The 23,906-nt window shown below is 37.1% G+C and overlaps 1 long non-coding RNA gene across 2 annotated transcripts in view; it reads right to left on the bottom strand.

Moving 5' to 3' along the window:
• LOC115279279 overlaps window positions 1-21,970 on the bottom strand; it is a 48,528-nt gene extending 26,558 nt beyond the window's left edge. For both annotated transcript variants that reach the window (XR_003903329.1, XR_003903328.1), the window contains exon 1: window positions 21,841-21,970. This is a non-coding gene — a long non-coding RNA (uncharacterized LOC115279279). The remainder of the gene's footprint in view (window positions 1-21,840) is intronic.
• Between the last annotated feature and the right edge of the window lie 1,936 nt (window positions 21,971-23,906).

The raw sequence follows: 23,906 nt of genomic DNA, 5'->3' as shown, positions 1-23,906 counted from the left end.
TCCATAGAACTCCCTTATGACCCAGCAATAGCACTGCTAGAGATTTACCCAAGGGATACAGAAGTGCTGATGCATAGGAGCACATGTACCCTAATGTTCATAGCAGCAACGTCAACAATAGCCAAAACATGGAAAGAGCCTAAATGCCCATCACTTGATGAGTGGATCAAGAAGATGTGGTATATATACACAATGGAGTACTACATGGCAATGAGAAAGAATGATATCTGGCCACTTGTAGGAAAGTGGATGGACCTTGAAGGTATCATGCTAAGCAAAATAAGTCAAACAGAGAAGGACAGAAACCATATGTTTGCACTCATAGGTCTAACAGAAAAATAGGAGAAACCTAATGGAGGACCAGGGGGAGGGGAAGAGGGAAAGAGAGTTGGGGAGAAAGAGGGATGCAAAACTTGAGAGACTATTGAATGCTAAAAATGAACTGAGGGTTTAAGGGAAAGGGGGAGGGGGGAAAAGAGGTGGTGGTGATGGTGGAGGGCACTTGTGGGAAAGAGCACTGGGTGTTGTATGGAAACCAATTTGACAATAAACTATTTTTTAAAAAACCCATCAAGGTGTTAATAAATAAATTATAAGAATTTATCTGCCCAGGTGAGCCTTCTGATATGAAAAAGTGGCTTTGTCTCTGCTTTATACATCAGACACTGTGCTAGGCACTTTACCAGCCTTATTTGTTTAACCTTTAACATAACCCTGTGTGGTTATTATTAGTTCACTCTTGCAGGATACAGATCACAGATATAAAGGAAATTGCCCAGGGTGACATAATGAGAGGTGTTTTACCTAAAATTGAACATGGTTCTAATGATGATGCACAACATTGTTTATATGGGAAAATGTGACCTTACAAAAAACATTTAAAAGTACAGTCTCATTATATATTGTAGATGACCTGCAATGAAACTTTTAAAAAGAAGAAAAAGTACTTTGAATCAATATTGTGTATTTTAGAACAACCAAATTTGTCACATTCCTGGTTTTCAGAAAAGCATTTGCAACCAAGTAATATGATTTTGAAAGTTTATGTGCCGTTGCTCAGGTTGATCACTGTACAAAGGCACCTTGCTGAGGGGAGGAGTGGGGCCAAGGTCCAGTTTGTACTCATCCATTAGGTCTTAAGTTTAGAGGGTGCTGTTTTCTAGTTGTTCTCTCTGCCCTAGAAGAGTCAACTGCTTCTGATTGATTTTTTTAAATCTCAAAGGGAGTTCCTTTTTCTATTTTTACAAGGGTGGGCAGTGCCTCTTTCAATGATTCTCTTCTCTCTTGATAGTAGAACTACATGTTACTGTGGTAGCAGAGGGCTTGGTATGAAGGTCAGCCAAACGGTGTCAACCAGATCTTAAAGATTAAACAGTTTTAAAATTTTAACCATGGGGTGCCTGGGTGGTTCAGTCAGTTAAGCGTCTGACTTTGGCTCAGGTCATGATCTTGTAGTTCGTGGGTTCACGCCCCATGTTGGGCTCTGTGCTGACAGCTCAGAGCCTGGAGCTTGTCTTCAGATTCTGTACCTCCCTCTCTTCTGACCCTCCCCTGCTCACACTTTCTCTCTCTCTCCCTCTCAAAAATAAATAAAACATTTTAATAAAAAAATGTTTAACCATGACACTGCCTATTAAATCAGTTCCCTCCTTGAAATAGAAACTAATATGCACTCTCCCAAAGTCCGGTTGCAAATCATGCATGAAACACTAGCAGGCCATCCAAAAGACACTACTGTTAAGACAGAGCATGACTCAGTTAACATTTTTGGTAAGAGGGACCATAAAACAGTTATTTCCAATACATAAGATGCAGAAAAACAGAAATGCAGGAAGAACAAAAAACATGTAGTTTGGCAATTCAAAATATTCAGACCATCAAATAAAAATAATTAAAGTCTTTTGAAAATATGGTTGGCATAAAGTGAGAAAAGTATTTAGAGAATAGTAATTCCGGGTTTATTGTTTTCCAACAAACATGGTGTAGCTTCTAAACCTTTTACACGAGAAACGAGGCAGAGACTTTGTTGTCTTTATGCAACTTTAATGTGGTTAATGCAAATTGATAGTGTTGCTAATTAAAATGACTGCATTTTTATCTAGATGGTTTTCTGGGTATAAAAACTGCACTTAATTGTAATATTAATGAAGTGTTTGTAGATGTTTGGGTGGAATTTGTTTTGTGCTAAGGCAGTTTTATGACTATTACTTCTATTATATATATATAAACATTTTCTCTATCTTAGCAATGGAAGTCCTTCCTTAAGTAATGAGAAACAGCAAAAACTAGAATATATTACCCACAAAGGAAAAGTATTTGAGCATCATAAAGTGAATACACAAAACCTCAAAATATAGAATTCTTTAAATAAAAGAAAATCTATTTTGTTTCAGTGGCCAGTAATGAACATTAAAGCTAGTAAACCAAAAAATCCTTTGTGACTATTTAAGTGAAGATAAATTGACAATTAAGGGTTGCAAAGTACATTTGAGGCTGCCTCATTAATATTAATTTTAGATGCATAGACATATCAGCACATTGTATAAAACACTATAGGATGTAAGTATTCAAGAAAAGGAAAAAAATAATTGGCTATTTCTGCTGCAAAACACTTTATAAGTACAATTTAGAGAAGTGTAATTTATAGAAAAATGTTTGAACTATTCAGATATTTTAAAATGGATTTTCACAGTTGGCATATAAATGCAGTTAGAGAAAAATTAAATCTATTAAATATAATGAGTTAAAGAATAACACAATTGGATGTTTCAAATACAGATATACGTATACAGTTCATTTGTTTTCACTTTTATTTTTCAGAGACTTCCAATACATTTGAACCTCAATCTGTCATTGTTCATTATCAAAGTTATTCAGGGTTAGATTCTAGCTCCCTGGCCTCACTAGCTCTCTAAGTTGTAATAGACAACTTCTCTGAGCTTCAATATCTTCATCTGTACAATGGGACTCACCTTTCAGGCTGTTGTACAAATTGAGATAATGCCTATCAATGCTTTCAGTACAAAGCACAGACAGCACATGTTTATTTAACTTCATTTAATATAGTTCAATTTAATACAAGTGGAATACTATATAAAAGCTACAATTCTTGGCGATATACATTTTATAATGTTTATGGCCTTTTTGTGAACTATGCATAAGATTTTTTTTTCAGTTTTACTTATTTTGTGAGAAAAAGAGTGAAAGAGAGAGAGTGTGAGATAGAGGATGGGGGAGGGGCAAAGGGAGAGAGAATTCCAACTAGGCTCTGCTCTCACAGCACAGAGTCCAAGGTGGGGCTCAAACTCACGAGCTGTGAAATCATGAGCTGAGCTGAAATGAAGAGTCAGAAGCTCAACCAACTGATACACCCGGGTGCCCTGAGATGTTTTTCAAAATGGAAATAAGAGTTGTCAAATTGAATAAGATCTATTGGAAATCTCTTAGCCAGGAAGTGGTGGTATTGAGTTGATCTGACTCCAAAGCCTTTGCTGATCACTACATCATGCAATTTTATATTTATGAAGCATGATTCAAGTTAAAGTAATCTCTATGAAGAGACATTTACTGTAAAATAGTCCCACTTGGATTCTTTCTTTCTTTTTTTAATGTTTATTCATTTTTGAGAGAGAGAGAGAGAAAGAGAGAGACAGAACATGAATGGGGGCAGAGGTGTGGGCAGAGGGGGAGACACAGAATCTGAATCAGGCTCCAGGATCTGAGCTGTCAGCACAGAGCCTGATGTGGGACTCAACTCCCAAGCCTTGAGATCATAACCTGAGTTGAAGTCAGAGGCTTACCCAACTGAACCACCCAAGTGCTCCCTCACTTGGATTCTTTCAATAGAATATTTGTGTTTAAACACCAAAGGGACTTTGCTGTAAAATAATTTCAGTAGAAGTGTTGCTAGCTATAGTAACAATTATCATCATCATAATAGTAGAAATGATTTTGTCAGTTTACATAGTCTATACAATGTAGAGAAGTAGTCTAAAATAAATTAGGATGGAATTCCTTTGGAAAATTCTTAAATAAGAATTAGGGCAGAGAGGGCTTAAATAATTATTTGAAATGCTGGACAGGTGAGAAAAAGAATCGTAGTCGAACTGAGTTGGAAGATAATGCTCAAATCAAGACTCCATTAGGATGCCCTGATGCAATGCTAAGCAATGCAAGCATTTTTCAGCTAGGGATGCTTGTGACCAAAAACCAAGAGGAAGCATAGCAGAGTGGACACAAGGCTTTTTTGCCTGCTGCCTGAGTGTATATCCTGACTTCAGCATTACTAATTGTATTTTGGAGGGCAAATTACTCAACCCCTCTACACTTCAGTATTATTTTCTCATGTGTAAATTGGGGATAATGGTATTAGTTTTCCATAGTTTTATTGTAAGGATTAAATTACCTAGTAGATGTAAAATGGTTAGAATAATATTTGATATACAGAAACATCTCCTGAAAATAGCATTTAATAAATGTTTGCTGTTATTATTTTTACTATGAGATTCTTAAGAGCTTCTATATTCTATCTCATTTTCATTTCATTCTTAAAACCTGCTACAGCCACTCTTTCTTTGGTCATCAGCCCTCCTTTAAGCATTTTTCACAAGTTTACCAATAAACTTCCAGTTACAAAGTCCAATAAAATTTTTTAATACTTTTCTTTTTTGACCTCTCAGTGGTATTTGTAATGTTGATTTATTTCTTCTCTTTGAAACTGTCTTCCCTTGGAAATCTATTAATAGAGTTTATGAATTTTAAGAATGCCATGAACCGTGTCAAGTCCTTAGCAACGTGTCTGGTACACAGACATACTGTATGCTGGCATACAGTTATATGATTATTATTTTGCCTGTTTTTTATATGGAGCTTCCATTCTTCTCATTATCTTCTCAGTGGGACTCTCATAAGTCATAGCTGTGTCATAGCAGATGCCATGTGCATTCAATAGCCTACCACAAAGCTTGCCAGAGAGCAGACACTCATTGTATACGCAATAAAAACCTGCATACAGGTGTTTATAGCAGCTTTATTTATAATTGCCAAAATGTCAGAACAATCAAGATGTCCCTCCATAGGTGCATGGATTAATAAATGGGTTCATCCAGACAGTGGAATATTATTCAGCTCTAAAAATAAATGGGATGTCAAGCCATGAAAAGATACGGAGGAACCTTAAGTGCAAATTACTAAGTGAAGGAAGCCAATCTGAAAAGGCACTGTGCTATATGATTCCAGTTGTTTGGCACTGTGGAAAAGGTTAAATTGTGGAGACAGTAAAAAGATCCGTGGTTGCCAGGAGTTTTGAGAAGGAGGAAGGGATGAATAGGCAAAGCACACAGATGTTTTGGAACTGTGACACCATCCCATATGACACTGTAGTCATGTGGAGTGATTTCACTGCCAGAGTCATAAACATCATTAAGTATTTGTGAAAATCCATGGTATGTACAACGCCAAGAATGAACCCTAATGTAAAGGTATGCACTTGGGGTGATTATGATGTGGCAGTGTGTGCTTACCGACAATTGTACCAGTCTGCTGCAGCATGTCGATAGTGGAAGAAAGGGTGTGCCTGAGGGGAACAGGGAATGTAGGGGAACTTTCTGCACTTTCCACTCAACTTCGTTGTGAACCTAAAACAGCTCTTAAAAATAAAGTTTATTAAAAATAAACAATTATATTGCAAGGCAGCAGATTGATCAGTGAAGAGTTAACAGAGCAAACTACATCTGAACGGGAGTTTGAGGCATTAATAAACAGAATGCTAGGGAGACAAAGGAAGAAAACGTTCCCAGCAGAGAGGACAGTGTTCATCAGTGGAGGAGGTTGGAGAAAGCATTTTGTGTTTAGAAGAGAAATAGCATAGACAGATTAGTCAGATTAGTATTGCCGGAATATAATTTAGCTAAACAAATACCCCTAATTTTTTAAAATGATGTAATTTGTAAGCCTGTAACTCAAATTTAATCTTCTTAAATCAGTATCTTTTTATTATTTTTTCTTATCTGAATACAGTAGTCACCAATTATAAGCATAAGGTAAAAATATTTTGACAAGCTGACAATTGATAAGCCTAAATGCTTCCGGTCTCAGTTGAGTAAAGGGTCCTTTTGATCTGTTCACAAGAAAACAAGGACCCTCTGACTCATACAGCTTCCTTTGTGTATCTGAAGACCATGGCTAACTAGTGTTTAATCCACTGAAAGAGACACTGTAGTTCACTAAAATGACATCCTGTGGCCTCAAAAGGAGATTTTGATTCAGTTCCTACAGGACATAAAGTGTTTTTACAGGCTTTACAAGAAAGCACTGTTCAAGTTGTAACACTAAGGTTTCTTTCATTCCATAAAGGATAAAAATTTATGGCAAAAGAGTAGTTTACTCATCACCTGTCACAATAGTCAGAGGGCAGGGCACTAAGAGACGGTAGTTTAGATGACTTACTTGTAAGTATAACTAATCATGGTAAGATATTGTCCAAAGTAAAAGTACTAAAGCACAACATAGTGAATCATTTTTTTTTGTACAGACTGTTTTTGGTTATTCAGCTATGTGAATGTATCCATTGAGTTAAAAAAAGCATTTTAAAACATGAAATACTATGGAAAGTTTGTAATACATAGTTTATGTGTGGGGGTGTTTTTAATGGGAAAAATCATTGCTTCCTTCTTTCATAAAATGATTATTGAAAGACTCCAGTGTGCAAAGCATTAGAGAGGACCTTGACACAAGACAGGGAATCTTCTATCAACTGCTTATAGTTTAGTTTTTATGTTTATTTATTTTTGAAAGAGAGAGAGAGAGAGAGTGTGTAAGAAGGGGAGGGGCAGAAAGAGAGGGAGACACAGGATCTGAAGCAGGCTCCAGGCTCTGTGCTGCCAGCACAGTGCCGGATTCGGGGCTCTAACTCACAAGCTGTGAGATCATGACCTGAGCCAAAGTTGGACACTCAACTGACTAAGCCACGCAGGCGCCCCTCAAATGCTTATATTTAAAGGGAACTTAAGTATGCTGGTTTTGTTCTGTGCAAATGTGCGTGTGTACTTTCAGCATAGGATGTATGACTGCATATTAGTTACATATTATAAAGTTTATCCAAATACACTTGTAAAGTGCTTTACATGTCATTTATTGTGCTAATATGGCAGAGAAACATTCAGAAATGAGGTACTTTTGAATGCTCAAAGTCATTTGGAAACTCTTTTTTTCATTTTTTTTTAGTGTTTATTTATTTTCAGACAGAGAGAGACAGAACATGAGCAGGGGAGAGACAAAGAGAGAGGGAGACACAGAATCTGAAGCAGGCTCCAGGCTCTGAGTGGTTGGCACAGAGCCTGACACGGGGCTCGAACCCACAAACTGTGAGATCATGACCTGAGCCGAAGTCTGATGCTTAACCGACTGAGACACCCAGGCGCCCCTGGAAACTCTTAATAAACTAATTGATTACTTTCTGTAAGTAGCCTTTTTATGATAATAAATTATATGTACAAGCAATTAAGTTTGGCTGATTTTTATTGTTCTTGATCTTCTGAAAAAGTATTGCATAAGAACTGATAAGCAGTTTTAAAAATTCTCATCATTATGGATTTACTACTTGGTAGAAGGAAAAATAAATGAGGAATAGAAAGTGGTAAGATGGACTGCTGAATATTGAAATAGAGAATTTTCTCACTCTGAATAACAATGTGTCCTTTTCTCCACAACTTTCAGAACCGAGGTCAGGAGGAGATTTCTTTAAGAGCTATATGGCAGTTTAAATAAATAATGACACTTACTAGGGCTATTGATGGGGTCTCTTTTTGTTTTGCTTATTCTAGACATATATTCATATTATAATTATTTCTTCTATAAGTAAAATAGTTTACTGAATGGCAAATTTCAGCAATAACAAACTTTTAAGATATCAGAGAAAATAATTTACTTTTTTCTTTCAAACAATTCTTAGAATAAATCATAATAACGAGTGAATTGAACATCTGAAGATGGTATCTATTTAGGGTATGCAAACATCCTACAGTTTTAAATACTATGATATTTCATTCCATCCTTCTCACAGAAACTATTAAGTAGCAATTTCCCATCTGTATGTGCTGACAGGTCATCCAGATGGTATTGATGTTTGCTCAAAAAATGTCCTTGAACATCTGTTGTATTGAGCATTAATTTTTTTTCCTTTTGATCAAAAATTACTTTTTTGCCTTTGTTATACCATGGATAATCTGAAGAAATCCATACTAGAGAGCAGAAAAGCTACTGTTTTTTTTTTTGATGAGGGCCAGAGAGAGAAAATTGTGAGTGCAAAATTTTTAAAAAGGAATCTATGCATTTTATAAAATTCTGAAAATATGAATCCAAGATCAATTTTTCTCTCCAGTTTTTTAAATGTTAGAATTCAATGTTCAGATTGAGCCAGGGGTATGCTGGTAAGATGGCTGTCTGGAAAGAAAAGAGCCCATGACTTGTTACAGTATTTGCCAATTTCCATGGCATAAATATTCCCGCCGTGGTGATTTGAGGTTAACAGTTCAACTTCTCACAAAATTTCTAAATTTTTTTAAAGTTTGCTTATTTATTTTGAGAGAGAGAGGGAGAGAGCGAGTGAGAGAGAAAGAGAGAGAGGGAGAGCATGGAAACAAAAGTGAGAGAGTGGCAGAGAGGGAGAGAGAATCTCAAGTAGGGTCCATGCTGTTGGTGCAGAGCCTGATGCAGGGCTCGAACTCACTAACAGTGAGATCATGACCTGAGCTTAAATCACCAACAGAGCCACCCAGGTGCCTGACAAAATTCCTGATTTTTAACAATTAGCAATTGTGAATCAGTAAGAGCTAACTCCAGAGCACCATTTATTGCATTCATGATAGAAATAACATATGTTCCTTCTCATAAAGGCTGCTATAAAGTCCAATTTGTTCTACATAAACAGATGTTTCAGTTTACCTTTCATCTTGAGTATCCATTTTTAATTGCTATAGAATCTGCTCTATAGGGAACGAATACTTTTGAGTAATGTAGTTACCCAATTGCTCCTCTTCCCCAAATTCCTCCAACAAATGTTTATTGCTTATTAATGGGATGTGAGTGATAGAATGCATGGAGGGAGGTTGAATTTGAAGACTATGAACAATGCTACAAAATAGAGACACCACTTGACCTGTATCATTTGTATTTCAGCTGACTTTTTTTGAACTTGTACTAATATGTGATATCACTAACCCCAAGATGTATCATAATAAGCCCAGTAAAATATCTTATTATTCTTAATTCAAACCAGTCACTTCCTTTATTATATCAAGGCCATGTTGTTATAGACAGTCCAATAAAAAATTTCATAAATGACAATATTGTGAATACTGAGCCATCAGTTATAGTTTATAAGAATTTTATGAAGACCCCAATTCTTGTTTTACTTTTTGAGAGGCTAGCTCTCCGTGGTCTAAAAGCTTATCTGAGCCTTGTTTTCTTTCTCATCTTAAAAAAAAAATCAGACTGAATATGTTAGTTTCAGAACATATTACTCTAAAGTTTATTGGCTTACAAGAGTAATAAACACTTATTAGCTCACACAGTTCCTGTGGGCCACAAATTTAGGAGAGGTTTAGCAGTGGTTCTAGCTTAGGGTCTCTATGAAGTTGCAATCAAGATGTCTACCAGGGCTCCGTCACTAAAGGTATAATTAGCATTGTATTTTTTGGTCTTGATAATTTTTTTTAAAAAAAGAAATAAAGATGGTGAATGATTGACTCAGAGGGTAGAATCCAGGGTTCATTTCATTTGCGCAATAGTACAGCAGAACAGCACAATTCTCCCAAATCAATATTCAAAACCCAGTTTTTCCATTCACTAGCTGGGTGACCTTGAACAATTAAATAGCTCTCTGCTTTGGAGCCCCTGATTGGCTCAGTGGGTTGAGCATCCAACTCTTGATTTAGGCTTAGGTCAGGATCTCATGGGGTTCATGGGATCAAGTTCCACATTGGGCTCTGCAGTGACAACACAGAGCCTGCTTGATAGTCTGTCCTTCCCTCTTTCTCTGCCCTTTCCCCACTCATACCTTCTTGTGTTCTATCTCAAAAATAAATAAGGATTTTTAAAAACATTAAAAAAATAAATATATAGCTCTCTGCTTCAGCTTCCTTATTTGAAAAATCATATAATAAAATGTACTTTACAGGATGATTTTTAGAATTGGAGTATTTAACATATGTAGAGGGATTAGAAAAATGCCTTTATATAATAAGTGCTCTATTAATTTTGACTTTCTTTTTTCATTGAGTTGCTAGTGTTAGACTATAACAAATATCTACCATTCTTTGGAGGAGGTAGATATAGTATTCATCACAGATTTCCCTATCTTAATTCCTCACAGCAAAGCTTCAACATGAGTTGTTATTTCATTTTACACGTGGAGAAGCTGAGATAAATCAAGGTCAGGTGCTAGCTTAAATGGAACAGTAAGTAGAAAGAAGGATTAGGGCACCAGAGTGGCTGAATCAGTTGGATGGACAACTTCAGCTCAGGTCATGATCTCCTAGTGTGTGAATTCAAGCCCTGCATTGGTCTCTGTGCTGACAGCTCAGAGCCTAGAGCCTGCTTTGGACCCTGTGTCTCCCTTTCTCTCTCTGCCCCTCCCCCACTCAAGCTCTGTCTCAAAAATGAATAAACATTAAAAAAATTTTTAGTAAGGATTGGACCCCAGATTTACTTGGTTGTTCTGCATGCTGAGGGGATCAAATGTTTACATCAGTGATATTTTCCTCATAATCTTGAGGCTGTGATTTATTGATAATACTGACTGCATACTCTAACATATCTAAAAGCCTAACAATATTGAAATTAAGAACAATATATGCCATTTACATTCACTTTTAATGGCTGAGTACTGGCTTTCAAATATCAGTTAACATTAATGACCTAATATGGAATGAAACCATTTTGTGTTTTGTATGGTAAAATTCAATCCATTATATTAATTACAAATTATATTATCTCAAGATTGTGAAAAATTCTAATTTTATAAAAATAGTTGTAAAGAAACTTCAAAATAGAGAGGAAAACATCCACAGTTAATATGATTATCAGAAGAGGGTTCTCTAGCTCAATAATTGTATGAACATATTGAACAAACATATTTATAAAAACTAATAATTTGAGGCAGAATAATATAGATAAGTTTATAATTTTATTATTTATGTGATTGTTTCCAAACTATATGTCTATTAAACATTAAACAATAACTATCATTCATAATGTGAAACCAAAAATTTAAGTAGTCTTTGATTTTTTAATTATTTAATTTCATTAAGTCACAAGGCTTGCCAGTAAAAAAAGTCCTATTTAAGAACTCTTCACTTCTTATAAAGATGAGTTAAAAACCACTAAAAAGTACATGAAGAAGAAAAACTCAAAAATCATGTCTGACTATACCTACAATAAGACATCTTCAATCCAGACAGAATTATGTGTATAAAAGTATAAAGAAAATATGAAAATATGAGAGAAAAAGATGCTCTCCCCAAAACATATTTGTTTTTATGAAATAATTAAAAAACTTACCTTTTTAAATTTTTTTAAATTTATTTTTGAGAGAGTGAGAGAGACAGCATAAGCAGGGGAGGGTCAGAGAGAGAGACAGACAGAATCTGAAGAGAGGCTCCAGGCTCTGAGCTAGCTGTCAGCACGGAGCCCAACGCAGGGCTCCAACCCACGAGATCATGACCTGAGCCAAAGCCAGACGCTCAACCGACTGAGCCACCCAGGCGCCCCTAAAAAACTTACTTTCAAGGGAACTTTAAGAGAAAAAATTTTTTTAGAGAGCTGAAACTATAAATGTTAAAATCCCAAGAAAATCTTGTTGAAATAATTGCTACTCACTGCCAACTCTTCAAAAGTTAAAATTGAAGACTTTTTCAGATTTGCCAGGCTGATTTTGTCCATTTTTTCTGCCAGTATCCCTCTATGACAGCCAGTGGGCTGCATTTGAAGTCGTAGTTACTTACAAGACAATAAATGGCATATTGTTTTCATGCCATTTTTTATGCAGTGACTAGAACAATATGAACAACATCCCCTGAACACTTCATTGAGGGTTCAGTCTCCTCTCCGTGCAGTGACAGGGAAACTAGCTCTCTTTCTATGGCAGAATGCTGGGAATTTATGAGTGTACTTGCAACGTTAACAACAGTCTCTGCTTGAGAAGATGACCAAAATATGTGTGTTAGGGCTAGACATAAAGTATAAATTATAAAATCACCAGAAATGGGGAGGCACTTTATTCTTCCGCCAGGCTCTACTTGTTTGGTGTGCTTCCTAAAATTTGTAATGCAAAGTATCGGGATTTCAACACTCCCCTGAAGAGATTATTTCATGTGCCAGGACATACATTTTTTTCCTAATGTTCAAGAATAAATCCTTCTTTAAAAATTTTTATCCAAACAATAATAAGTACTATTCAGGATTTAATGAGCCTGGTTTTCTCCCCTGGGGGGTGGAAATCTCGCCTGAATAAATGCTCTTTGGAGCTGCCAGCTCTGATGCAGGGGAGGGAGAGAGGAGGGGAAGGAGTGTGGCTTCTTTCCTGTGTTCAGCACCGCAGGATTCTGCTTAGCCCTGGAGTAACTGTGCTCTACCCCTGAATGGGGCGGTAGGAGCTGGGGAAAGGAAAACAAAACAAAATAAATTAAGATAAAAAATAAACATTTAAAAAATTTAAAAACCCAAGAACACAGGAAAGGGAGAATGCACTATTTTCAGCAAACAGAGCACTGATTCAGCCAAATGATAGAAACCTAGAAAAACATTTGATAAACAAATTTTACATATTGTATTTTAAATAAGTGGGAATGGATGGAATATCAAAGAAAAATGCATTCAAGAGTCAAATCCTCAGAATCCAGCTTTACTCTTAGTCACTAAATGATCCTGGATAGATTGCCTAATTTCTAAGCCTTAATTGTCTTATCTATAAAAATTCAAATAATGCTTTCAGATTGTTTTAACACTTTAAAAAAAAAATGCTTTCCAATGATTGTTTTCCGCGCTTCAGTTTTTCTTCCTACCTATTTCTTTAATGAAATGAAAATAAAGATACCACATGTTATGAGCATGTTTTGAATACTCTTTTGCTCCTTACTTATTCACTCCCTTTCATATTTATTTAATAATCTTGTCCTGGGAGGGATGCCTGGGTGGCTCAGTTGCTTAAGCATCTGACTTTGGCTCAGGTCATGATCTCATGGTTCATGGTTCAAGCCCCATGTGGGGCTCTGTGCTGACAACTCAGAGCCTGGAACCTTCTTAGGATTCTGTGTCTCCCTCTATTCTGCCCCTCCTCTCTCATGCTCTATCTCTCTCTCTCTCAAAAATTAAAAAAAAAACATTTAAAAAGTTTTAAAAATAAACTTTTCCTGGGAAAGGGTTTATCATACAAAAATAAATAACACCTGTAGTCCAGAACACAGACACACAAACACAATTTTGTAAATGTGGTAAGCTCTACTATAGAGGATATAGATATAGAGATGGTTCTAGAAGAATACAGAGAAAAGAAAAAGTCCATGTGAGAGAGTCAGGGTTACTGTGTTAGGTATGAATCTTATGCCACAAAAGCAAAGAAATGTCACACTTGAAATTAAGTCAAATACTTCTGAAGCATCCCACTGCACTGAAAGAAAATCCTATCTCAGTTGTTATTAGGTGGCCTGTGCCTTCATTAGCCTTTACACAAGACTTCAGTAGACTCCATTGCTACCTGTAAGATAGGAGATAGGCGTTATCCATCATTAACTATGCCCACATATTACTTTGTTTGACAATTAGATATTTTGTGGTGGGCTGAATAATGACCCCCAAAAGATACCCACCTCCAAATCCCTCGAATCTGAGTGTTACCTTACATAGCCAAAGGGACTTTGTGATTAAGTTATGGATTTTGAAATGAGGAGATTATTCTGTATTATCCAGGTGGGCTCTAAATATTTTGAAAAGGGTCCTTATAAGAGGATGGTTAGAAGGTCAAAGGAATAAGTAGCAGATGTGATGATGGAAGCGAGAATTTAAAGTATTTTCAGGAAGGAGTCATGAGTCCCAGAAGTCATCTCCAGAAACTAGAAAAAGCAAGGAAATTAATTCTTTTCTAGAAACTTTAAGACGAACCAGCCTTGCTAACACATTGGCGTTAGCCCAGCGAAACTCATTTCAAATTTCCAGCCCTCAGAACTGTAAGAAAGTAAGTTTGTGTAATTTTAATCTACGATGTTTGTGGTACATTGTTACTGCAACAATAAGAAATTAACCTGTTTTATGCCAATATTGGGTCTCAGGACATTTTATCAAAGTTGGGGATATGAATGTTTGGGATCCTGGTACACCCTGTTCTAGAAAGTAGAATGAAGACCTCAACTGTTGGGTCATCAACCCATCTTTTTCCCCCTGAGTTTAGGTCAAGAACAAATTTTCCCTATGACTGTTACTAAAAGTGGTCAACTCTTTTCAGAATCATTTTCTGCTGGGCCTTTAGGGAAAAGGTAAATTTGTGAGTTGCAATTGGCCTACAAGTTCTGTTTTGATTCGTATATATTTGAATTTTTATTAAAAATTCAGGAGATTTTCCATTAAATAAATGCAGATTTATGCCTGATTTTGAAAATTTGGAAAGTCTGGCCAATATGGCATTCCTATGAGGAAACTGTTGTGTAGAATTGTCTCCTTTCGTCAAGGAATATGCTTGCCAATTGGAAGTCTAGTGATACTCCCTCACTCATTTAGTTACTTACCTGGCTAACGTAGACATTTGAGTTTGTGATCAATTCTTAATGCCATTAAATTCAAGAAAGAGAGTATCTTTAGTCACCTGTTGCTTGGGAGGGACCTTGAAACCCAATCTCTCTCAGGAAGGAAAGCAGAGAGAGGTCTGGAGAGTTTGTAACAGGATGGGAATAAAAATATGAACAAAATCAACCATAAAATAAATAATAAATTATTTTTCCATAAAACCTTCTTTGAAATGACATTTGAACTTGATCCTAAAGGTTGAAGACACATGAGTTAGTGTGGTAAATTATCATGGACTGTGGCTCCTCCACTGACCTGAACCCTAAGATGTCTTAGGGGTCTGAAGAGTAGCTGGAGCTGAAGAGCTAAAGACAGGGAACAGGTCTCGGAAGGGGCAGGAGGAAGGCGGGAGTCTGGTGAAGACAGAAACAGGTCAGATGGTAGAAGGCTGGAGGCAGTGGTTAAAGGATCAGTTGGAGAATAGGCTGAAAGAAAGATGTTGAGTTATGCGTGTGCGTGTGTGTGTGTGTGTGTGTGCGTGCGTGTGTGTGTGTGCGTGTGTGTGTGTTTCTACTCCATTAACTGGATCATAGCTGATTATTTTCTGTGTCATCAGTGATGTGAGACAGAATCTATTATGGGAGATTGAGTTGGAGATACATTTAGTTTGGATTTAATGTGAGATATATGTTTGGTTTGCGGTTACTTCCCTGAACAGTTACTTGTAGCAGTCCTGATAAAAGAATGGCTACACTTCAAAGCCCAGAACTGTTTCTAGGTTATCTGTAGTATGATATAGAATATCTTATCTTAGTCAGAAATGTGCATTATCACATTCTGGATAATGTGCATCCTTGGACGAGTGGGTAGGCCCACAAAATTCAAGAAATTGTAGAAACAATAATAATCTTTATTCATCTAATTGATTCTATATGTACAACCTGGTTTAAATTGGGATCTACTTTTAAAAGTCAATAGAAAACAACAGAAAAGAGAGAACAATGAATTAGCACTTATGTTCACAGAGCTGCTTCTGACCCATGTGGTGAATTAGAAAACAGAGTCCATTCCTGTGCATGGACTAGCTCTGAGCTACACTGTAATGTTGGTGAGCAGGGGGGGATTTGGATTTTCACCTCCCACACTGCCTGGTCTCCAGATCCTATTGTCCAGTACACAACATGCCAACTGTATACAGTGACCCTGTAGCAAACAGACAGACGGTGAAAGTAGAGTGTGGTGGAAAGAAGTACAAGTGGAAAACCTTAAATGTGTAGAAAGAATTTTTTTATTAAAATAAAAAATCTTAGTCATTTTCATGAGGGTTCTTTAAAGCAGTGACATTTTACTCTCACTTGTGTATCAGTATCACCTGGGAAACTGGAAAAAGAACAAACCCCTGCTTGGGCCCCAACCCTGGGCTTTAGATTTAAGTTGGTTGTGGGTGATTCTCCCAGGGGGTGCTGCTCAGGGGCCTGGATATCTTAAAGTAGAACAACGGCATTGCACTCCTGTGTAGATTTGAGGAAAAGTTCTTTACTAGGTGTGGTATGGCCACGTTCTATGTCAGGGCCATTCTTGTCAAGAAAACTTCTGTAAATGATTAATCACCAAATGATTTTATCATTTAGTAAACACAAAAAAAGGATAACAAAAATGGAAGTTCATAAGTGGTATAGATTCTAATCTTCTCATCCACCAATAGATTAATATGCCTTGGTAATAGAGTAGAATAAATTTGCTTAAACTCTAATTTTGGATTATATTTTCTGCTTTCCCATTACTCGCTTTCCCAATTATCCATACTTAATAAGAGTTGACCATACATTTTCCAATTGGGGGGTTTTGTTGTTGGCCTGATGGAAGCTAGAAGTACACTAATTTAATAGGAATGTGGATATGTCCATAAAACTGTTGTAGACACTTTTTAAAAAGTTTTTTAAATGTTTATTTATTTTTGAAAGAGAGAGAGACACAGAGTGTGAGCAGGGGAGGAGCAGAAAGAAAGGGAGACACAAAATCCAAAGCAGGCCCCGGGCTCTAGATTCTGAGCTGTCAGCACAGAGGCTGACGTGGGGCTCGAACCCACGAGCTGTGACATCATGAACTGAGCTGAAATCTGATGCTCAAAGGTCTGAGCCACCCAGATGACCCTGTGGTAAACTCTTAATTAAAAAATGGCCACTCACCTAGATTTATGGAGGCCCAGAGCAATTATTATAGTTCAGTTGGGGTTTTTTTCATGTTTTTTATTTATTTTTGAGAGACAGACAGAGACAGTGTGATCAAGGGAGGGTCAGAAAGAGAAGGAGATACAGAATCAGAAGCAGGCTCCAGGCTCTGAGCTGGTTGTCAGCACAGAGCCCAATGCAGGATTCGAACCCACAAACTGTGAGATCATGGCCTGAGCTGAAGCCAGATGCTTAACCTACTGAGCCCCCCAGGTGCCCCATAGTTCAGTTTTTAAAATAGAAAAAAATAATTTTAAAGCAAATGTTTTGTGAATTCAAAGAATTATTCTTTTAGTGGATAAAGTATAAAAAGGGAGACAGACCATTTCATGAAGAAATGCAGTTTGTTGCTGGTGGACAAAGTGTTAGAACAGTACATTGTCATTGTTGAGGCCTTACTTTGTTCACATTGGATTGAAAAGTTCTTCCCATAGTACCACAGAGTTATAAATATATTACAGAAATAAGTAAAAGCATAGCAGTAGATCATGGTTTAAATTACTGCTTTGTATAAAGTTATTTAAAAATAAATATTATAATAACTGTTATCTTTGGTTATCATTTTCTCTTTGGTGTCAGCATCTAAAACAAATAAAGACATTTCAAATTGTTCTTAGGAAGGTGCTCCATTTCTTGTAAGATTTATTTTAAGATATCTGTCTACATGAACATGCCTGTTCTCGGCTCCAAATCAAACTAGGAAAGTATTTTTTTTAAGTATGAAAACAAACGCTTTAAGTTCTTTCTCTGTTTGTAGTGCAGTTCAGATTTCTATTTGGGGAGTGCATTAATTGTCCAGAAATGCTAAAGGAAAGTTAAGTGGAATGTGGAAATGATTTTCAATATCCTTTCTAGATCAGTGCCCTGTTTTAATATAGAACAGGTGCGTGTGACTTTACATGTAATTTAAAAAATAGATATAGTCATTAGTGTATTCAGACAAAGACAAAAATCTGTCTGAAGCATCAAAAAGCAAAGAATGTTGGAACATTCTGAAAATAGACTTTTCTTCTTATTTTTGGTCTTTTTCAAAAATGACAATCCAATGGAAATTTCTATACTTCAAAAGAACACAAAATTTTTTTGTTGTTTTCCCCTCACCATTTTGTTCAAATTTTATAGATGTATGCAAGGCAAAGTTCTTACAGGAAAGAAACCCATAATGGGCAATATATTATCTTCAAATATTACACATTTAGACATATACATATAGTAGTTGTCCTACTTCTTTGTTTCTTTTTAATTTAGATGGAGTCCAGTTCCCCAAGCTGAGTGACGAGTCAGACACTGTAGTGATAATAACCCTAATATTATTATGAGGGGCGGTAAACAGCAACAGGACCCGACACGGAACTGGTTAAGGGAAAACTCGCATTTCTGTTTGCAGTGTTTAAAAGGTTCTTCCTTTCAGACTCATATTTTCCAACTTGGTGAAATACTCTATGAGCATTCACTAGGGTCGCTGTATACATTAGCTAGATTTCACTTTTCTGAGCAACATTCACTAGATGTGATAGGAAGTCTACAAGGACAAATTTTCTAGCATTAAAAGAACCAATTTTCTCTGTAGATATGATTGTTTTAAGTGTGTGTGGTGGCATTCACACAAGGAGATTTCATACCCTGTGAGACCAGAGGCCATCACAGAGTTCAGGCTGGGGAGACACATTGGAATGTTATTGTGGTGAGTTTCTGTCAACTGTTTCATTATTTAAGATACTGAGTATGTCCATACAGGACATTTAAGAAATTTTAAAATAACCAGACCTGACATTTATGTTGGAAGATAATTGTATTAAATGGAAGAGACAAAGAGCTATTTGCCATATACTTTTGTTCCTACTCAGCCTCCACGGACCTTTCTCCGGTTCTTCACGAGTCCAGCAATTACCAAAGCTTCAATGTCCAATTCAAATGCCACCTTTCCGCACGACGGTTTCACTGTTCTTGCAGTGAGGAATTCAGCTGGAAGGCAAGTCCCCTTTCCCTATTGTTGTACAATGTGATAAAACCGAATCACGCTGGCTTAATTCTACTTTGTATAGCCAATTCCATGCTAGGGGCTCCCTGAGGACAGGAAATGTGCTTTCTGTAGCATTGCTGAATGTTCTAAATGCCGAAAGGGTTAGTGGATGATGTTGGGGAGGAAATCTTAGAATTAATCACTAATTTTGCTTCTTGCATTTCCCATGAAAATGGAATAAAAACTAACAGGAACATAAAAAGGGATTTTTATCTTTGCTCACTATACAGAGGTTTTCTTGAGGATCTCAATCTTTTTCACTTTGTCTAAGAGTGACCCCCCCCCCCCACACATGCAAATTACTTTCCTGGGTACAGGCAGACATGAATGTATCTCCTATTTCTGGGCTTTCTTAAACTAGAGAAAAGGGGCTGGGATTGGGCATCCTCTCACTCTGATGCGACACTCAAATCCAGACAGCAGCTGGGGAATGAATCACTGCCCAGAGCTGGAAGGTGTGACGAGTGCAAGGCAATTGCAAAAAAACATTCTGGATCTTCCAACAACTGTAATCCAGAGCCCTTCTTCTCTTCTGGCTGTTTTACTTTTTCTGGGGCTGCAAAAGTCAGTGACACTTTCTGTCAGCTCTCAGATCTTCATAATTGTTACTTGGCAAGTTCTAGTGGTGGTGAGTGTATGCATCTGTGTAAACATGAACAGTATCTGTGCTTTAAAAATTAACCATAAACATATGTAAATATCTCCAAGCAATGCCTATCCATGTGTTCAAAGAGAGGTAGCAGAAACACACACACACACACACACACACACACACACACACACACATTTTTTAAAAAGTAAACGAGGTGAAGGATACTCTTGGGGCTATAAAATTATCATGGGAAGAATAAAAATGGTGAAAGCTACACCTACTAGATAATTGGGTGCAAGTGATGGATTCGAGCCTCCTGGAGGAAGGAAGTCTTGAGCACAGTTTTGAAGACAAAATTGAATAAGGCAAGTGTGATTTATTTGCCAGCCTAAGAGAAATCCACTGATAAAGGTGCATTTTTAATTAAATGTCTGTGATCTGGTATCACATTTAATACTGTCACAGGGAAGAAAGGCATTTTTCTTTTACCTTTCTAGGTTCTTTAGGGTCTAATAATTAAATTGACATAAGACAGGTTAACAGGAGAAAAACAAATTTAATTTCATGTGTATGGGGGCCGATAAAAATATGACACCCAACAGTAAGTTGAGGTTTATATTCCATTCTGAGTTAGGGAATGGGATAAGGGTCTGGGGCTTCAAAGGGTAAGAAGACAATTCACAGGAAGTTGGAAAGACTAAATATTTTGTAAACAAATGTTTTTCATGCTATGCAAAGACCATGGGCCACAGAGATGAGTTGAAACAAATGGGCCCTGCCAAGCTCACTACAGCTTTCCATAACCAGACCCTGTGTTCTGTAGCTATATCTGGTGATAGCTCTCTTCCTAGACCAAGCCCTCTATCTAAATTCTTAAAAACAAAAATAAAAAATAAAAAATAAAAAAAAATGCTTATAAACAGTTAAGTGGTAGGTAAAAAGCTCTTCCTGAGTCTTTGGGGCCTTAATTGTTGTCAGCTCAATATAACCTACGTGCCAAAGTGGCATAGCCGGGGGGGGGCATATTCTGTTCCCTTTCACCTTGTACTTGCTAAAAGTTGTGGTTGATTGAAATCAGCACTTGCACAACCTTCTGGTGTTACTATATAGCTTGAGGAAGCAGGAAGCCCTGAACTGTGCACCTTGATTTTGTCAAGTAGATGGAGGAAGGTCATTGTGGAGAACCAACAAGAAGAACCCCACCCTTCAGTGCTTATCACAATTCCTTTTCCTGTCCCAAACTGAGACGACGCAGAGAGCATCTTTCTTTGCAAACGTTTCTCAGAGAGAATTGCTGTAGAAGCTAAACTTTGGCACACCTGCTAACTGGGCTTAGCAGGACTCTTAGCAGGGAGGGTTTAATTTCTGTATATTGCCAGGGAGGATCCAGAAACCATTTCCTCCTGTGACCAAAGGGACTTCTGGATTTCTTGACTGAAAATTGAACAGGTTTAAAATTGTGCAGAGGCTCTGGTGGGGCAGAATAGTTTTCCTGTCATTGAACTGTCTCCTGTATCATTAAATTAGCACTGCTTTGGAGTTTGAAAAGCAAAGGCCAATTGCCAAATAAAACAAACTATATGTGTTTTGATGTTAATGGTTGACTGGAAAATGTCTTTATCTTTCTCAATGACTGGTCATTTTTTTCTTTAACCATATGGAAATATAATTCAGCTGGATTGTCCATTAGGAGTTATGAATTTCAAGTGTAAGAAAAAAACTACCTATATACTATGCTTCACTGACAAAGAAATATGTTTTGTTTTATCAGTAAAAGAATTGAGAGAGAAAGAAAGCCACAGAAGTAGAATTTTTTTTAAGTTGAATATTAAGGTGGTGGTCAGCATTAGATGTAACAAATTTTTCTCAGAAATAAATGATCCAAATGATTTGTTTTTTTCCATTAAATGTGACAAGAAATGTTTGAACAGTTGCTAGGAAAACTTCTTTATTAAAGGAATTTGGAACATTCTGTTAAAACTTTGCTTTATCCACAGCTTTCTCACCATTTTCCTAGCCAAAATCAAAGTCACCCTCTGTTGCCTCCATTTAGGGTTTTTTGTTTTTGTCTGTCTGTTTGACTTTGGTCTGGTTTGAAGAAAAATCCTCCTCATGCTTTAACCTGCTCTTAGATCAGTTCATGATTCACCCTCCTTCCAGAGGAAGCCATTCTTTTGTCTAAGAAAAAAAATTTTTTTGAGTCACATACAGATTCTTACCTCATTTAATTGATGTTGAAATTGCCACTTCAAATTCTGCCATTTTCTGTCTCACACCTTTTCTTCAATCAACATGGTTATTTATTTAGCAAATAGATTTAGAGCCCTTACTAACTGCATCATCCCATTCTGAGTCATGTGGCTAAACAGCCAATCTCTACTCTTGTTGGACTCACATTCCAGGGCCCTTTGTTCTTCGCACTTATTATGTCATGCTATGAATCCATGTCTTTCATTATGATAACTTCTTTGTTTTTCCCACCTTTATTTGGCCAAGTCCTCATTTTCTAAAGAGCCAACTCAGTCTACATGTCTTTCAGGAAGTCTTTAGCGGTGGTTCTGTACTCTGTCAAGTTAACTGAGCAGGACTATGATACCTAGAATTCCCTTTCCTGAATGGTTCCAAGATAGAGTTGATTATAAGGAAATTTTTGTGAGATTTGGAAGGTGAAAATGAAGCAGCAGCCATTTTTAGACTCTTAAAGTCAGTGTGGATGCTCAGCACTGTGGCCATGGATCTTTTGTCACCTGTTGGTATGGGTGACACCTGGACCTCCAGTTCTACCATTTGTCACCAGCTCTTCTCCTTCAGCTTCTTTTTTATAATCTTTAAAAATGTTTATTCATTTTGAGAGACAGAGAGACACAGAATGGGGGCTAGGGAGGGGCAGAGAGAAAGAAACACAGAATCTGAACAAGGGTCCATTCAGGCTTTGAGCTGTCAGCCCAGAGCCCGATGTGGGCTTGAACCCACAAACTACCAAAATTAGACCCAAAATTAGATGCTTAACTGACAAGCCACCCAGGCACCCCCTCCTTCAGCTTCTTAAAGCCCTAGGTATCTGGATTTCTGTGGCAAAATATGAGAAGTAAGGGAGATGATTCATTTTCAGAAACACTAAATAAAAACTGTGCTGTCTAGTTAAGAGTAGGTTTACAACCTATTGGAAATATGTACAACCCCCTCCACAATGGTGTCCCAAACCCTTAGACATTTCACTTCCTTGTTCTTCTTCTCCTCTCCATTTTGCAGGCTTATTTTCATTGAATTTGCAATGAGCATGTGCCAAAGAACAAAGGAAGGAGGGACTGAAAGTCTGTGCATCATCTCAGAAATGAACACTTGTTCCAGTCAGACTACTTTTTTCCTTACATGGGAATAGGTGACATCTGGGTAAGGCTATCCCCTCTGTAGTACTCAGCCAATGAGGAGCTAGGGGAGGGACTTTCATACTAGGAGATAAATTGTCTGCTGTAACTGCCCTAAGTGTGCCTGTCTGCAGACACCTGCTCTTGTAAACTCGTTGATTAAAGCCTTGTTTCACTCTGCTCCTGAGTCTCTGTGTCTCTCCTTTGATTGGGTTGATGGGTTTATTTCTAACACAAAATATGCCAGCTTCTTCTGCATATCTCTACATCATTGGGGCTGGATATGATTCCAATTTCTCCTTTGGGGGAGAAATTTCTTCTCATGGATTCTGTATTTTTCTATGAGTTCCAATTTGTCATTGTTCTTCCCATCTTATGTCCATATTTTATTTCTGAATTGTGGCTTAGCTGACCTGTAGCCTTCTCAGACCTGTCACCAAATGCAGAAGCCAAAGTCTTGGGTAGACTTGTCCACCAGTAGCCAGAGTTGTATACTTTTATTTCTTGTACCAAATCACTTATTCAGTGTCACTCACAGTGACACTGATTGAAACCCGACTGATTCAGAAGTTACCAGAAATGAGGCATCAATAACAACCTTAAGATATATGACATTAACTTTCAGACCAGACAATGGGAGGACCAGGAAGGGCACTGAGGAGATGATTAACAGAAGTCTGATGGGCCTCCGAGATACTGATGAAAGGTAAAGGCAAGTGGGAAAATGTTACTGGAAATTGGAAGAAAAAAGAATTTTGTTGTATCTTGGGGTAAGATTTAGTGAAATCATATTCTGCTATAATGTAGAAAATAGAAAATATACCTAAGGAACTGATGGAACTGATTAAAAGAATTTCCCTGCAGAATGTTTAAAGTGTCAACTAGTTTCATTTAGCTAAATATCATTAGTTACAGAT

Source organism: Suricata suricatta, chromosome 15, assembly GCF_006229205.1.
Source record: "Suricata suricatta isolate VVHF042 chromosome 15, meerkat_22Aug2017_6uvM2_HiC, whole genome shotgun sequence".
NCBI lineage: Eukaryota > Metazoa > Chordata > Mammalia > Carnivora > Herpestidae > Suricata > Suricata suricatta.
Note: the sequence above shows the minus strand (reverse complement) of the source record. Positions and strands in the feature narration are given on the sequence as shown.